This window comes from Lygodium microphyllum, chromosome 10 (genome assembly GCF_053477565.2).
Source record: "Lygodium microphyllum isolate KBCC chromosome 10, Lygodium_microphyllum_v1.1.10, whole genome shotgun sequence".
Taxonomy (NCBI): domain Eukaryota; kingdom Viridiplantae; phylum Streptophyta; class Polypodiopsida; order Schizaeales; family Lygodiaceae; genus Lygodium; species Lygodium microphyllum.
Window position 1 is genome coordinate 20,384,358 of NC_141144.1, and position 13,090 is coordinate 20,397,447.

A 13,090-nucleotide genomic window follows, 5' to 3' on the forward strand; every position below is an offset into this window, starting at 1 on the left:
GTTCATGCATAGTTGTCCTCCTTTGATATGGATTAGGCCAGAGAGAGAGAGGGATTTGATGATTTGGAGACGAGGACCTCCCCGAAGGGCCTTCACTTTGTTTGTAAATCACTCACCATAATTATGAGAACCTAGCAATTGATGACAGCATGATTTTTTTCCGTTATGAGAGAATGAAATTTCTAAGGTGAACACTTTTACCCGCATACATGCCATCATCCGATAGGCATACTTCCTTTCTTGGGCTTCCTTGGAAGACCATTGTGGAAGTCATGGACAGCTTCAAAAATAGTTGGTGAAGGCGTTGAAGAAGAGCCACTTGGAGCACTTGCTGTAGAGGATGCACCACTATGTGTTGTATTGTCCCGCATAAGGAGGTAGAGAATTGTGGATGAGAATGTCCTCAGCGGGGGCACTAATTTATGATGAAGGAAATTCGGTATGGCAACCTCTATACTATGCCAAACTCCCTTCTTCCACAAAGTGAATGAGGTAAGGGTACCACCTAGTCATGGAAGAGTGGACTAGGACGCTATGCAAGAGGGAGAGGAGTTTGTGAGGGAGAAGAGAGGAAAACTGAGAGAGAGAGAGAGAGAGAGAGAGAGAGGGAACTACAAAAAATAGATGAATTAATAAAACTTAAGAGGGCACAAGAGATGGAGAACCCTCAAGACATAACCAATATACACAATATGGACACCAATAGCATAGGCTTATTACATTGTAGAGCATGCATAAGCTATAGTAAGGGAATGAACTGCATAGGCTCATGAGAGAGAATCGGGAAGGCTCAATAAGGCTAATCTCTTCTTGCAAATTACAAAGGAGAAGGCCTCTTTATATAGGCCTTGAGGGTGTTTAGGGAGGAGGTTAAGATAGAATAGGAATTAACACCACCAAAGCTGCATTAAGGCGGTTCCACCAATGTGGAAGCTCCATCTAGATGTTTTGCTGACCAAATTTGTACTTAATCAAGTTCCATCATAGGTGAGTTGTCTCCATTCTCCCTCCCATAGCTTGAGTCCAAGAGCTCTCCTATAAAAAAATATAGAGAATCTTCATAAAACAAGATTATATCCAGCAATAATGGAGAGAGAGTAGTGAGAATTCATACATTACTACTACAATTAAGAATGATTTGAGGGTGATTTAGGAGGGAAATTCTAATGGTTTATTAGCTTGAGAGAGAGGAGAAGAGAGGGGAAAGGGTTATGAGTCTAATGAATGATGTTTTATGGAAGTGTTAAGTGTGGGGAAGAAAGTGTGGATGTGTATAAAATTGGGAGGTGGTCTCCACCGCAGTTGGAAAAAGCTGGCATCCACCATTTTGGCCATATCTCCCAACTCGTAGCTCCAAAAAATTATACAACAATACCAGCCAAAACTTCAGCTCATGTGCTATAACTTTTATGTTGAAACGTTTTTTTGGATTGGAGTGGAAGTAATTTTTAAAATCTTACAAAATCATGTGCCTGATTTTTCTTCCACTAATGCTTCCAAGAAGGGTCCCATTTATTTGAATTATCATAAGGCTCCAAAGCCATGACATTATGAGCCTCACATGCCCTTTGGATGGCTCCAAATCCATTTCATGTCTTTTCTTTTCACATTACATATTTTCCCTTCACCTTGCTCCATTGATCTTTACTCTTTACCCCCCCCTTGGTAAATCGGTTCATAAAATATTTCCATCCAGTGATTTCTTGGATTTCCCAAGAGGTTATTCCCACCCTCTTCTTTATTTCAAACCTCAAAATGTACAAAAAATCAACAAAGTGTTAGACATATATTTTTTTGTGATTTTCTCGAATCAGTTGTGTATTTGTACAAAATTTCTTATGTCTTGCCCTAGCAAATTTCTTGTAATGTAGTGAACCTACCTCAAGGTTAGTGGTGGGAGCCCTTCACCAAGGGGCTAGTGTGATTGCATTGGAGGCTAGGACGAACCCCAAATTTGAGAGGTCTCTTTGTAGGGAGGATGCTAGGCTAGGAGGTGACAAGGGTTCTAGGGGGCTATGTCTATAAATCCATTGGGTCTGTCGAGGACTTGGGCCTAACCCTACAAGCGTAGGATGGACTTCGTGAAAGGCATTGATGCTAGATAAGGGCAGATTGGTGGATCATGTGTTTGAAGTTTGGACTAGATTCTTGGATTAAGGGACGAAATGCTACGGTGGGATTGCACCTTAGAGGAGACATATGATAAGTACATTATTTTGCAACTACTTACAAAGGATTGTTTGACTTTGTCTTTATATATGTGATAATAAATTATATAAAGGAACCAACATTTAATGGTCAATCAAGAAAGTTGTCTTTGCATATAAAACATAAATGTGTTAGAATATTTAGATAACTAAAACACACCCTTGAGGAAAATAGAAGGACGAGATCCCTGATAGATTGTCCTAAAAATGGGTGGTCTCGGTGGGCCAAGATTCCTTCAAGCCGATGTAATTAGGAATGTCCGAGTACTTTATTGCCTATGTTGTCTTAGATCTTGGTCAATGCCATTTTAGGTGATCAAAGTCGAGACTATACCCTATGGGTAGAGGGGTCGATGTGTATCACTCCCTTTGTTTCTCACTTTCTTTGAACCATGTGCAGTATTAATGTGCTTTAGTTCAAATTGACTTGCAAATGTAGTGGCTCAAGTATGAATGCTAGTTAAGCTATAAAGTGAGCTTAGCACCAAATTAGAAACCTAGATTCAAGTCAATCCTTATGGCTTACGATTGGAACCTTTCGTTGTTATATAGTGGACTCAAGAGAGTCTAGGTGACAAACCTCGTGTTATTCTAAGAAGCATGGGTAACATTGCTTAGGAAAAATCTCTCAATGGACCACTAAATTGTGCCATTGAGAATTGCTCAGTGCAGCGTATTACACGTGGTATGTGAGCAAAAAAGAATAAGTTAGCAATAGGTTGTGCATACATTTCCGTAACACTTTGACTTATAGGTCAAGAGCAAAGGAGTTTTAGCTATCCTAAAGAAACAACTTAAATGATATGATCTTGATTATTAGGCACCTTCCAACAACATGACGTTGATCTTTAAGAAAAAATTCTTCTTGCAACAAGACAAGCCGCTTGAGTTCACAGAAAAAGGATCCAATATTGAGATTAATGTTAAATTTTGGATCAAAACTAGTAAACGGTATTTTAATGTGGTGAGAATAAGTGCAGTTAATAAGGCTATGATTTCTATTTTAAAGCTAGTAGATAAGGCACTTCTATGGTGGAAATAGTGATGTCAAGATAACGCTACCATCAAAACCTTTGTAAGTTGGAAAAATATCAAGAGGGCCATATGAGAGAGATACTTGCCACCTTCCTATCATACCATCAAGATAAACGAGTTCTATTTCTTGTGCCAACTAGGATTAAGCTTAGAAGCCTATTATTCTCAATTTGTGACATTGCAAAAATATGCACTACCTGTGGATATGAACCAACACATGGCAAAAATCTGCCATGGATTAAACCAACCATTGGACACTCAAACTCTAGATTCCATGAGGTTGACTAACTTGCAACACCCTCTTAAACGAGCCAAATCTTTGATTGTGCCAACAAAGACCAACTTTTTGAAGATGACTACTTTCTAGAAAACCTCAAAAGAAGACTATGACGACTCAAATGACCAAGGAAAGAAGTGTCATGAGTGCGATGAGATAGGGCACATAAGAAAGAGAGGCTCTAATTGATGATGCTTCCTTTGCAATGAGTTAGGATATATCCAAGCCCATTTCCCTAAAGAATGTGGAAAATGAGAGTTTGCAGCAAGAAGAATTTGCACAAGAGGGAGAAGAGAGCTCAAAGTACAAGAACAAAATCTTGCTTACTAAGTTGCTTAGAGTACAACTTGGGTACACTCTCTCACGCTTTGATAGTGACCCATGGGTTGTTTATATAGCCTCTTCTAAGCTAGGGTTAGGGTTTCCCCTGCCCCTTAAGGCCATTCACATGCATGTGCTCTCATAGACCCTTGCTAAGAGTGAATTCCCATGCCTATATTCTAACACCCCCCCTCAACGTTAGGGTGGCATTGCATCACAAGACATGTTAAAGCTCCCCCCTCAATCAAATGAGATGCCATTATAAATTAGGATGCAAGGATATTCATAGGTAGAGGATGTTACAAGGCTCAAAAGAGTCGGTCATCTGTGGATTGGGAGGCAAAGTTGGCCTCCAATTCCTTAGGTATTTTTGGAACACTGGGACACTTACTAGTGATATGCCCGGTCTTTTTGCATTTATTGCACTTCATTTTGTCAAGATATTCCTTCAGCAATTGCTTATAATATGCCCTTTTTTTGTGACAAAAGGAGCATGTAGTAGAAGCGGTATCTTCTAACACTTGCTAACGGGAAGTAAATGCTGAAGTCCCTTCAGTATGGTTTCTCTTCTCTTCATCCAGGCAAGACTGGATAGTACTTGCCAAGGCAGGGTTCGAGATATTAGTTAGGGTTGTCACGAGGGTTGGAAAAACCTTCTTTACAAACTTCAAAAGGATGGAAATGGCATCTTCATCATGAATGGGTGCTTGAACAGAGGCTAGCTGTGCCATAAGCCCCTTCATATGTGAAATAAAATTTCTTAAATCTTCTCCCTGTTTGTACTCCAAGCTAAAAACTCAATCTTGAGAAATATCTTGGAGTTTTTCCCTGTAGTGCCATAGAGCCTTTCAAGTTCATACCACTTTTCCTTGGCAATGGAGAGTTGGTCAATATGATGAATTAAAGATTCATCTAAATGAAGCATGATGATGGCCTCAGCCCTTTCATCATCTTCTACATCAAGGGGATTGGATGGGTAATAATTTCAGTCCCTTTTATGAAGGGCCAATAGCCTCGTTCCATCATTTTATATTTTACCAGAAATTTGCCAGGGATGGAAATCTTTTCCATTGAACTTGCGAATTTGATGCCTTACATATGCATAGGCCATGGCCATTATAGTAAGGTCTTACCTATTGCCTTGAGCAATGGTAGTGTCTAGTCCTTTACAGGTGGCCAAGTACAAATCAAATAGCCCTACAAATGATAACCAACTTTAAAACTATAGAGTTAAAAACAATTGGAAATCATACATATGAAATATCTCAAGATAGGATTTATGAGGTCCTATTCTTTGAAAAACCCTTGATTTAAGCTTTACTGTTTTCCTAGGTTTCAATAAGGTGACTGGACTTCAGGCTCTTCTTGATAATGTGGCCTATTAGAGGAGTTTTTGGTGGAGCACAGCTTATCAATCAACTCTATGCTATGGGATGAATCAAAGAAGAGTACAATAACACTCATAAATCTAATTTACCAGCAGCTAACTAATATTGGGATATGGTCTATGTGTTTATCATTGTACATATAGCCTTACAACCAAGCAAGAAGAGGTTAATGACATAGGCACTTGATGGATTTAATTTTCTAATAAAAACACTAGATTGAGTAAATATCCAGCTAGCAACATGATTGTAAAATGCAACATTAGTGCTTACAAGCACTCATCTCAAAATTTATGCCACTTGAGATGTGAAATGTGGGTTGTTTGATGAACTAAGGAGATCCACCAAGGGTAAGAGACTTTGAAATAGAGCTTTCAAATCTTCAACTAACTTTGGAGAATATCAACCAGTGATTAGAATCACTATTAGTGATAGCAGTAGTGTGAAAAAATTGAAATATGAAGAAAGCTTGAGGTTTGGCTATGGCTGCCAGGAAACATGCAATTAGGGTTTGCCCCTGTGTGGCCAACAGAGAAGGAATTTTGTCAAACCCTTTTAGGGTTAGGAAGCCCACTTAGGGGGCTACCATTGCCCCAAGAAGCCAACCATGATTGCACCTTCTCCAAGTCATGCTTCAGCTCATATCAAGCCGCCTACAACTCTACACCAGATTTCACAATTTGTGCAATGTTGCCCTCCACGACACCTTATGTTGGCCTCTAATGTGCCATGCCAGGTCGCCCTAAGCTGAGGAAGAGTTACTTAGAAGAACCCTTAGTTGAAGCCTCCTCCTTTTTTCTCCCCAAGTACTCCAAAGTCAGGGGGTCAAGGTTTGGCTATGGAGGTAAGAAGGAAAAGATGAAGATGATGAATGCTCATGTGCACTTAGTGAAGGTGAGGATAGAGGAAGCTAAGAGGATCAAAGGAGGCTCTGATACCATGTGGAAAATCAGATTTTGCAGCAAGAAGAATGTGCACAAGAGGAAGAAGAGATCTCAAAGTACAAGAACAAAATCTTTCTTACTAAGTTGCTTAGAGTACAACTTGGGTACACTCTCTCACACCTTGATAGTGACCCATAGGCTTTTTATATAGCCTCTGCCAAGCTAGGGTTAGGGTTTCCCCTACCCCTTATTTTAAGGCCATTCACATACATTTTCCCTCATAGACTCTTGCTTAGGGTGAATTCCCATGCCTATATTCTCACAAAGAAGTGGATCAAGAAGAGGAGGAACTAGCAACAAAGCAAAGTAGCAAAAGTTCAATATTCAACTTTCCTCAAGGGTTAGATAACGATGAAGACATTGTGTCCACTGAAATCTTTGAGGTTGACTGGAAGTCCTAGAAAACTCTTCATAAGATATAATAACCCCTATGCTTGTAATGATCTCCTATTGTTGCAATAACAATTGAGTTATAATACATTGTAGTAGATTTGTCCTTGATTTTGTCAAGTTATCTTGAAGTTTGAGTACTTGTGTGCAATCAGAGTAGCATAGGGGAAGTATGCTTGGTCCAAACTCATAGTTCGTATGGTACAACTTATTCTAGAAAATAATTACCCCAACTTTCTCTCTAGATGAGGACATCTCAATTTCTCTAAGGAGGAGAGGATGTCATATCCCCACCCCTCTCTGCATGTGAAAGGAGTTTAAGGGAGGGAGAAAAGGTTAAAACAGTAAACCTTTAACTTTTACGTTTAAAAAAAAAGAAAGAAATAAGAACTTACTTGGTCATACTAACTCCCACCGCCATTGACTTACTTGTCCCTACCAGAATTCCCTATCTCGCCAACTCTATCATCCATGCATCCCACTACCATGGTCATCAAATCCATCATCATATCCTCTCTCATCTATGTGAGCTAACACAACATCCATGCCATATCCATCAAAATGATGAGGAAGAGAATGATGCATTTAATAATGAGAGGGGGGACTTTTATTAACCCCCCTCCCCCTTAAGGCAATAAAAACCTATAAATAAGAGATGTTAAAGAAGAGAGATAGGAAATAGAAGAAGAAGATAAGGAGAAGAGAGAGGCATAGGGAGAGAAGAAGATAGAAGAAAAAGAAGGAGGAAAAAGAAGAGGAGAAGAGGGGAAGAAGAGAGAGGAAAAGGAGAGGGAAAGATAGAGGAGGAGAGGTAGAAGAAGAAGAGAAGAAAAGAAGAGAGAGATAAAAGTAGAGAATAGGGAGAAGAAGAGTAGGAGAAGGTAGAGAAGACGAAGGAGAATTAGAGATGAGAAGAGGGGATGAAGGAGATAGAGGGAAGGAGAAGAGAGAGATAGAAATAGAGGGGGAGAGAGATAGAGATAGAGAGAGAAGGTAGAGGGAGAGGGAGATAGAGAAAGAGGTAGAGAGAGATAGAGAGAGAGAGAGAGAGAGGGAGAGATTAATAAGAGAGGCAACTTGATAAGGAAGGAACACTGTTCTCCATGTGCAACATCTTGTCCTCACACTCCTTCCATTGCTTGAGATTTTATTAGTGCATATAATTGATTCAAGAATTGTGGCACAACAGGCAAAGCTTGGAAGAGGACAAGACTTCTAGCTACGAGATGATTTCTTTTAAAGATCTAGGTTTTTTTTCCTAGTCCTTCCTCCTACATCAGGATTTATTACTTTAACTAATCAAAGAATAGTTATCCTATAGGTCTTATGGCTTTAATTCCTTACTACTAACACTAATTTGCTACTGTATAGAAATGGTGGAACAATCATTCATTAAAAGTAAATGTACTCATGGACTTAGAATGAAGAAAATCATGCATGGACTATGCATGATAAAGTAAGGAATCATTTAGGGAAAAAGGTAGTGATGAAAAGGAAAGGCTAGGGATGTGTTATTTTAACATGTGACTAACATTTACCTTGTGATTGCATACTAAGAAAGGACAAGTTGTTGTGGATTACATCTTTGAGAAGCATTCAAAGGTTATTTTTTTTGTTGTTGATTTGTCTTTTTATCAAAAGAAAAGGCTTGTTGTTTTGGGGAAAATGGATTTCCTGCCTAACCAAGATAAGCTACTTAATTCGTATGATATATTCAAAATGGTTGTTTGGATTAATGTTATGAAAAAGAAATGTTTTCCTAGTTGATGACAATATGCCAATTGCTTGGTTGTGTATTTGTACAAAATTTCTTCTACCCACATGGGAGTATTTCTCATGATGCACTGCACCTCCCCTGAGGGTACTAGCAAGAGCCCTTCACCCAAGGGGCTAGGACTGCCCCTAGATACAAGAGGTCTCTCCATAGGGAGGACATTAGGCTAGGAGGTGACAAGGAGGCTAGGGGGGCTCTATTCATCCCTTAGGTCTGGGACTAGTCTAATTCCTACGAGCCCATGATGGACTTCTTGGAAGGCCATGACGCTAAATCATTAGGGAAAATATGGACTCAAAGAGGACCCTTTAGCTTAAGGGCTAACTATATTTTTAATCATGCAAGATTTGAGGTGGACCAATAGGAGAGGGGCTGGTGTGTATATTTTATCCACTTGGCTTTACCACTTTTGGCCCCTCTTTGGTCCACAACTATGGTTTTTCCAACAAGTTATGGTTTTGCAATATAAAGATGCAAAAAATAGCCTCATGCATTGATTACTTTTGGAGAGATACAATGGTTTAAAAGTAGAAATTTAAATTTAAAGATGCACTTTCAATTAAAAATTCACGTTGAAAAGCAAGACGGATGCCCTTCGAGGGAATCTCATACAAAGCACCCAAAAATCGCGGATATAGAACCTCAAAATCACAAGCCCAACAACCATATAACTGTTTTTTCATGACTATTAGATCACACGCATGGGATTTGAATCCACGAACTATATGACCCAAACTTCAAGCCATACCACTAGGCTAAGAGCTTTTCTTGTGATTACACCTTACAAGTTATTATAATAAACTATATTTTAGGATTCTTTCTTTCATTTTTAAATGAAAATCACCAAACCTTTTAGTCAAAACCACTTTCCATCCTAAATTTTAGGTCCACCCGACTCTCAAGATTAGAAAAACTAATCCTCTACTAATCCATTCCTTATGAGACCATTTTGGAGTCCATATTTTCCCTAATGAGGGTAGATTGGTGGATTGTATGCTTGAGATTTTGACACGAGTCATAGATTAAGAGATAGAATGGTCTCTCCAACTTGCCACCTATTACCCTTGTCATTGTTGAAGAACTCTTTCTCATCAAATTCACACTCATTAAAGAGTTGATGCTTGGAGCATGAGACTACAAGCTATCAATCTAGTAGTTACATGTAATATGTGTAATTGATGAATTCTCAGTGGCACGATTTAGTGGTCCATCGAAATTTTTTTCCTATGTGACATCACACTCAATACTCCTTAGAATAACATGGGATTTGTCACCTAGGCTCTCTCAAGTCCACTCCATAGGAAAGGAATTAAGTTCGAGTCATAACCCATAAGGATTGACTTGAATCCAAGTTCCTAATTCAGCACCAAGCTCACCTAATATCTTAACTAGCATTAGTTCTTGAGTCAGTGCATTTGCAAGCCAACTCGAACTGAAGTAGATCAATACTGCACTTCGTTCAAAGAGAGTGAGAAATGAGGGGGAGAAAGACATGTCAACCCCTCTATTTGCAGGATATAGGCTCAACTCCGATCCCCTAAAATGGGATTGTTCAAGATCTAAGACGACACACTAGGCAGTTAACTACTCGACCCTTTTCCAATTACATTGCCTTGAAGGAAAACTCTTGGCCCATCCGGACCACCCATCCATAGGACAGATCCATCAAGAAACTGGTTCTCTTGTTTTCATCGAGGGTCTATTTAAAATATCTAATTATCTTAATATATTTATGTTTAACATGCAAACACAACTTTGTTAATTAACTATTAAACACTAGTTTTCTTCATGTAGCTTATTATCATAGATACAAAGACTAAATCAGAGAGTGAGGGCTTTATGAGTTCCCTAGACAATGGCCACAATTGATTGCTATTAATGGCATCAAGGGTTTATGGTGATGGTAAAAATTAGTAAATGTGGCAAGCAAGCCCCAAGTGTTGTTGAATGATTACAACCTTGGTCAAGTCCATGGCATGGCTACGAATGATGATCTTCTATGAATGGTTGATGGTTGTTGTTGCCTACTACGACTAATACAAGACCATTGGCGAGTGAGTTGCATGTAGATTTCCTTCAATGACAAAGGAAGACCTAGGCAATTGCAAGATGGTTGGCATGTGGTCCTTGTGATGATAGCAACAACAATTGTGGCTAGGTGATGTCATTTGTAAGCTTGAATCCCAAGGGTCCCTGGCTCTAGGAAGTGTTCAGCCCAATGGTGTTTATATTAGTAGTGTCTAAGAGGATAGCTACTCAATATAACCCAAGTAACTTTCCAAATGATGGTGCAACGTTGATTGTGTGTGCATCTCTACAAGGCATGTACTCCTTTGGTCTAGAGGTTGCAATGGTGATTAGAGGTAATGCTTACACTTGGGGGTGATTATATTATTTGTACTCAAGGTCAATTGATATGCTTGCAAGGCCGAACTAGTATCTGTGATGACGATGCAACTCATGCTAAGTCTATCTAGCTAACTCCGCTCAAGCTAGTTTATGTGTCTCAAGGCATGTTGGTGCAAATTGTTAGAGTGACATGTTCCCAAGACACAAATTGAGGTAGTTGTTGTGTAGGTCAAATTAATGGTGCATGCAGCCTAAATATGTTCTTAGGCACTTTTCTCATGCATAATTCAGGCCATGTGTTGACAATATGGTATTGTCCAAGCTATGACCCCTCCGTACCATCATCATAAATTGTGTGCGCCCATGGTTGAGCACCCGTGATTTGGGTTAATGGCTTATGCCCTTAGAGTTGGTCACACATGTCCTTCATCTATATCGTGTGGAGAATGTGCTTGCATGATTGCAATGATGGTTGCTACTTTTCACTAGTAGAGTGGGGAGATATTGAGGATAAAATGTTATTGTTCTCTCTTTGGTGCCTAGTAATGGTGTGACTCTAGCTATATGTCTAGCATCTATTAGGGACATGGGGTTGTGATGTGTGGGAGCCTTGAGTTGAGGAAAAATTCATGTTTAATAGTGGCATGTCCAATCAATCATACTCACCCCTCTATATAATGCAACAATTTGCATGCCATCCAAGTGTGCCAAGTGTCTTACATTTGGGTGTCCTCACAACCTGAAGTGTTGGTGCGATTCTCCAAAGTAGTTCCTTCGTATACCATAATAGTGACAACATCCATCTTACATCCAAGTATCCCCATAGCATAAAGGTGGGAATGTACTATTTTTCGTGAGTTCGTCTCACATGCCATGTGCCTTGCTCGCCTCACTGTCTTCGAAGAAGATGCGTTGTCTTAACAGCACGTGGATGGCATGGGAGTGCCATGAGGACAATCGGAGCCTTCGGAGGGCATGTAATGTGCGGAATGCACACATGAAAAAGGACTTGGTCACCTTTTCTTTAAAAAATTTGACCTTGGAAATGATTTTTATGGGAAAAAAGTTATTCAGACGACCGAATTCGTTTTTAAAAAAGGCGGCCGATGCGAGCTTTGGCCGACGAGTCGTGGAAGATGGCGGTCGAAAAATGCAATGGCGGGGCCGAAGGCGATGATTGCACTAGCAGACGAAGGTGAGTTTGGCCACCTGGCTCTCAGCGGAGTGCGTGCGAAAGAGGGTAACCATGTGAGTTGGCGGCCTTAGTGGCTAAGCAGGAAAGGATGGGACCTGTCTGGCGATTGTCTTGTCAGTGAGGTGGCGGCCCCAGGGGAGAGGATGCAGCCGTGTGAAGAGAGTGGATGGGGAGGGTAATTGCATGGTGGCCTGCAATGCTGGCCGAGTGCGAGCCCGTGGCGGCCGACGGCTACTGCAGTGATTGGAAGGGGACGGCGGCCGATCAGTCCTGGCCTATTGCCTTTTCCTTGAGGGTGCGCCAATCAGCTATTGCGACATGGTGACGAGTAATTCGGTGACAAGGCGGGGCTGTTTCGAGGCTCGAGTAGGCTGTGTGTTAGTCTTGGTGTGGTAATCGGCCTTGTCGGCCGTACATACGCGCTCAGGATAGATCGCAAGCGGGTGGGTTTATCGTGTACTACACGGTGGACTCACCCGGGCCCCGCTCGCCGACCCCGCTTGAGATCAACCACGCCGATGAACCCCACCGATCAACAACGTGAATTTTACCATGTCGGTTTTCCCGATCGTCCAGTGCCTCCGGCCATGGATCAGTCGACTGCCGTCACCTGACTCTGCATTAATGAAACATATTAATAATAATAAAATAAGCCTTTTAATTTTAAATAATAATAATAATAATATAAGCCTTTTAATAAACTCAGACTGTGTTAACCAAACCACAAACTCAGCGTCGACCAAACTCCCTCAACCAATGAAAATCAGCCATGACGGACTCTGCACTAAAAAAGGACTCTGCGTTAAAATCAGCATCGACCAAACGGACTCTGCGTTAAAAAAATGAACTCAGCCACGCCGAACCCCAGCTCTCTGTGCTCTCACTTTGCATGGCGTCCTCTCTTTCTTCTTCCCTCACCCCCACAGGCTTCCATTCAAACCTGGGAGATGGGCTGGGAGATTCATCCTGTGTCCCAACTTCTGCTATTGAAATTTTACTCTCTTCAACTGAGGAGGAGCAACAGTTTGAGGAGGAACCAATCCTGAGCGAGGAGCCACAACAAGAGGCACCAACGCTTGAGCCCATCTTTGTTGGATTAGATTCAGACTGTGAATCCACTGCGTGCATAGGACAGGGCAGCAAACGTTCCATCGCAAAGGCTGAAGCAATCGATTTGGAATCCACTGCTTGCACAGGACAGGGCAACAAACGT